Raw genomic sequence first — 5584 nt, 5'->3', positions numbered from 1 at the left:
AGAACATGAGAGGAGGTGTCAACAGAATTTTGGAAGCTGGGAAGTCAGTAGATGAATGAATGGTAAATAACTTACTAAAGAAAGCTGACCCCTCAGTCTGTAGCAGCCTTCTACCTGCCACACCTGGCTAGCCGAGATATTAAGTATCAGCCAATCCTATGCAGATACTGATGGTTTCCAGGCAAGTGGCCAGCATGAACTCAGTAGGGAACCAAAGCTCTGTCTTGGATGATCTGATTGCAATACATGTGTCTAGACTCTGAGCCTGGGGATAACAACATTCATAGATGAAATATGCTATGTAAGCATATATTATGAATTATTACAGGAGTAGGATGATGGTATCAGAGGAAGAACCTCAGTGGCTCTGTTAATTCAACAAGGATATCGTAATTCTAAATATTATGTAATCGTAATATCTAGAGCTATACTGTCCACTACCTTAGCCACTAGCCACATGTGGCTTTTGAGCTCTTGAAGTATGGCTAGTCCGAATGGAGATGGAATGTAAGTATAAAATTCACCCTGGATTTCAAAGACTTAGTATAAAAAAATGTAAAATATCTCAATAATTTTTATATTAGTTGCTTGTTGAAATATTTTGTGTATATTGTGTTAAACCAAATATATTATTAAAAATATTTCACCTGTTTTTTACTTTTCTAATGTGGATACAAGACAATTTTTAAGGTACATATGTTCTTTTATTTTCTTTTATACAGCTCTGAATAGAGGTATTAATCCTCAGGAGTGGCTGGTATGGTTCCCTGGTCTGTCTCTTACAGGGGATGTTTAAAAAGAAGGTACTCTAAATGAGGACCTCCTCCATACTGTGCAGCACCTCTCTGTAGCAGCTAAAGTACTGCAGTATATACCTTTGGCAAACTACAAAATTAGTGGCATTGTGAGTTTATTTACTGAATAAAAGGGAATAGTCTAAAGTTATCGATAGACATCTTGCTAAAATTTGTAATTTTCTTGTTATTTGTCCACCATGTCTCTTCAGCACAACTCCTCTGAATCCATATAACTTTCTGTATTACTGATTCTGATTACTGAATGCTGTAAGAGAAAAGCACATAGTTGAGACAAATGAGAATACCATAGAGTCTTGGTTACCAACCTGGCCTTGGGTTCTTAAGCTTTCTAGCAATATTTATGTTTGCCTAATCATCTCTTTAACCTAGTTTTGATAGTGGCCATTTAAAACCTGTTTCATTCTTCTCAAACCTCTTATCTTTGTCCTCAGCAAATGACCTTACTTCCTACTTCACTGAGAAAATACTGTAGAAGGCGTCAGAGAAGAAGGCCCTTGACTTTCAACTATCTGTACCATATATATGTGCCATACCTACAGTCTAACCTGCACTCACAGCCATTTTTTTACTCCTGTCCAGTGCAAGGCATGGTGGTTCTCTTCTCCTGTCTGAGGATAATCTCTGTTTCTGTATTCTGTGTCTTATCCCCTTCTGCTTCCTCAAAGGCCTCTCTTTTTGCATCTTCAGTTTCTTTCTCCTTCCCTATTGGCTTCATCCCAACAAGACTTAAACACAATCTAACCTCTGCCATCTTAAAAAATCCTCTTTTTACCTCTTGTCCTCCTGTACCTACCACTAAGTCTTCCTCTAACAGTTGAGCTTCTTGAAAAATTGTTTGTTCATTGTTTCTACATTCTCACCTTCTATTCACTTTTTAATTCACTGAAGTAAAGCTTCCACCCCTGAGATTACTTTTGCCAGTCACTGGTAATTTGTATGTTTGTGATCCAAGGGGACAATTTTCAGTCTTAATCATAGTTAATCTCTGTGTAGCATTTGATAGTAGTAGTAATTTTCTCTTCTGTGAAATACTTTTTTCCCTTGGTTTTTGTTATACTCTACTCTTTTGGTTTTTATTCTAATGTCCTTTCTTCTTAGTCTCCTAGGTGACTCCCTCTTTTCTGCAGTAATAAATATTGATTTTCGTCAAGACTCCAACCCTAGTCTGTTTTCTAACTTAATGTACCCTCCCTGGACTCAATTTCTATCTGCCTGCTGGTCATACCATAGCACCTCTACTACCAAATCTGTTCCTCTTACTCTATTCTTTATCTCAGTGAATAACAACTCAATCAACCCATGAGCACAAGAAGGAAACCAGATAATCATCTACATTCCAGCCACTTTGGTCCTTCCTCAACTCTCATTGCCAGGTACTCACCAAGTTCAGTCCATTTCATCACTTAATAGCTATTAATTCTGTTTACCTGTCTACATCCCAAATACAAATACAAAATGTCATTATAATCTCTCACCTAGTCTGTTCCAATAACCTTCTAACTGGTTGCTCTCTCTCCAGTCTTTCACCTTTGCATAAAACCTGTGGTAGCTAAGTTTCCAAAGACGGCCCCCCGATGAACCACGTCTCCTGGGATTCACGCCCTGTTTAGTCCCCTCTTGTACTGAATCTGAGCTGACCTTGTTACTCACTTTAAGTAATGGAGCATGGCAGAAGTGACACTGTACCAGTTTTAGGCATCAGCCTTAAAAATGCCTAGTAGCTTCAGCTTTTGTACCAGAGTCTCTCATAATGAGTCCAGCTACTTTGCTGGAGAACTATATGGAAAGAGAGTGCCTGAAACTATGTGGAGAGAGAGAAGGACTCTGACATCCCAGCATCTCGGGTGAATCCAGACTCATAGATGTCCCTGTCAAGATGTGAGACCTATCAGAAAGCCATCTTACATGTTCCATACCCAGAAAACTCCCGGATGATTTCAGCCCCAGGTGATACCACATGAAGTTATAGAACTGCCTAACTGAGCCCAGTCAATCCACAGAATAATGAGAGATGACAAAATGGTTGTTGTTTTAAACTGCTAAACTTTGTGGTGGTTTATTTCACAATAGATAAAATCAAAACAAAACCTCTCTCTGTTTTGCTTACTACTCCAGTCTCATCTCTGGCAATTCACCTTTGACACTTTAAGCTCCACCTTCATTAAGCTGCTTGGAGTTTCCTGAATGAACTCTTGTTTTTTCTCCTAGACTTTTGCTCCTACTGTTAGCAACATTTTTTTTTTTTGCTGAGGAAGATTTGCCCTGAGCTAACATCCGTTGCCAATCTTCCTCTTTTTTGCTTGAGGAAGACTTGCCCTGAGCTAACATCTGTGCCCATCTTCCTCTGTTTTGTAGGTGGGTTGCTGCCACAGCATGGCTGCTGAGTGGTGTAGGTCTGCATCTAGGATCTGAACCTGCAAACCCCGGGCCGCTGAAGTGTAGTGCATGAACTTAGACACCAGGCCACGGGGCTGGCCCCAGAAATATTTTATTTTTTAACTTATACTGTCCCCTACTAAATTCATACTCAATTTTCAAATCTTTTCTTAGCCATCCCTAAAGCCCTGGGTGACTAAGGTAGTTGCCTTGCTTATGTCCTCTCATCGTAGTAAATACTCTTACTGGCAGAATAATGGTTGAGAGTATAGAGTCAACCAGTGTAATATTTTGCAAGTTACTTATTTTTTCTAAGCTTCAGTTTATTCATCAGTAAAATGAGGATAATAATAGCAATTACCTAGTTTTCTGGGAGCATGTTAGAGTACTCAAAAAATGTTAGCTATTATTAATGTTATTAACATATTATCATAAGTGCCTGTTCATCACTTTATCCCTAAAATCTAGCCAAGTGCCTGGCTCATAAAATGTGCTATATAGAATGATTGAATGGGTGAATGAATTCAGATCATTTGGATTTTATCATATTAATCCAATTAAAGCCTAATTTCTAGATTTTTTTTTATTGTGATGAAATATATGTAACATAAATTTGCCAATTTAACCAATTTTAAGTGTAGAATTCAGTGGCATTAATTACATTCACAATGTTGTGCAACTATCACCACTGTCTATTTCCAAAATTTTTTCATTACCCCAGATAGAAACTCTGTCCCATTAAGCAATAATTTCTCATTTCCTCCTTCCCCCAGGGTCTGGTAACCTCTAATCTACTTTCTGTCTCTGAATTTGCCTGTGTAAGATATCTCATATAAGTGGAAATATACAATATTTGTTCTTTTGTGTCTGGCTTATTTTACTTAGCATCATGTCTTCAAGGTTCCTTCATATTGTAGCATGTGCCGGAATTTCCTTCCTTTATAGGAAAGAATATTCCATTATATATATATACTACTTTTTGTTTATCCATTTCTCCGTTGATGAACACTTGGGTTTCCACCTTTTGGCTATTGTGAATAATGCAACTATGAACATGGGTGTACAAATCTGTTCCTGACCCTGCTTTCAATTCTTTTGGGTATATACACACAAGTAGAATTGCTGGATCATATGGCAACTCTATTTTTAATTTTTGAGGAACTACCATACTGTTAGTTATAGCAGCTGTTCCATTTTACATTCCCACCAGCAGTGCACAGGTAATGCAGTTTCTCCACATACTTGCTGACATTTATTTTCTGGTTTTTTTTTTTTTTTTTATAATGGCTATCCTAATGTGTGGGAAGTGCTATCTCATTGTGGTTTTGGTTTACGTTTCCCTAATGATTAGTGATGTTGAACATCTTTTCAAGTGCTTATTGGCTATTTGTATATCTTCTTTGAAGAAATGTCTGTTCAAGTCCTTTGACCATTTTTTAATCAAGTTGTTCATTTTTTGGTTATAGAGTTGTAGGAATTCTTTATATATCCTGGATAGTAAGTGGTTATTAGATTTGATTTGCAAATATTTTCTCCTATTCCATGGTTGCCTTTTCACTCTGTTGATAGTGTCCTTTGGTAAACAAAGTTTTAAATTTTGATGTAGTCCAGTTTATCTATTTTTACTTTTGTTGCCTATACTTCTGGTGTCACATCCAAGAAATCTTTGCCAAATCCAGTGTCATGAAGTTTTCTCCCTGTTTTTTCCTAAGAGTTTCGTAGTTTTAGGTCTTACATTTAGGTCTCTGATCCATTTTGAGTTCATATTTTACATATGGATATCCAGTTTTCCCAACACTATTTGTTGGAAAAACTGTCCTTTTCCCATTTTATGATCTTGGTACCCTTGTTGAAAATTATTTGACCATATATGTGAGGATTTATTTCTGGGCTCTCTCTTTTATTTCATTGGTCTATTTATCTGTCTTTATGTCAGTACCACATTCTTTTGATAACTGTAGCTTTTAGTAAGTTTTGAAATCGTATGTGTGAGTCCTCCAAGTTTGTTGTTTTTCAAGATTGTTTTGGCTATTCTGGGTCCTTTGAAATTTCATATGAACTTTCGGATGGGTTTTTTCATTTCTGCCAAAAGTGCTGTTGGGATTTTACATTGAATCTATATATAACTTTGGGTAGTATTGTCATCTTAACAAAGTTGTCTTCCAATGCATGAACACGACGTGTTTCAATTTATATCTTCTTAAATTGTTTTCAGCAGTGTTTTGTAGTTTTTGGTGTACAAGGCTTGTACCTTCTTGGTTAAATTTATTCCTAAGTATTGTATTCTTTAAAAATTTTTAAATTATGGTAAAATACATATAACATAAAATTAACCATCTTAGCCATTTTTAAGTGTACAATTCAGCAGTGTTAAGTACATTCACATTGTT

The sequence above is a fragment of the Ceratotherium simum genome, chromosome 11 (assembly GCF_057802395.1).
Source record: "Ceratotherium simum simum isolate JZ-2026a chromosome 11, ASM5780239v1, whole genome shotgun sequence".
NCBI lineage: Eukaryota > Metazoa > Chordata > Mammalia > Perissodactyla > Rhinocerotidae > Ceratotherium > Ceratotherium simum.
This window is presented reverse-complemented; position numbering follows the sequence as displayed.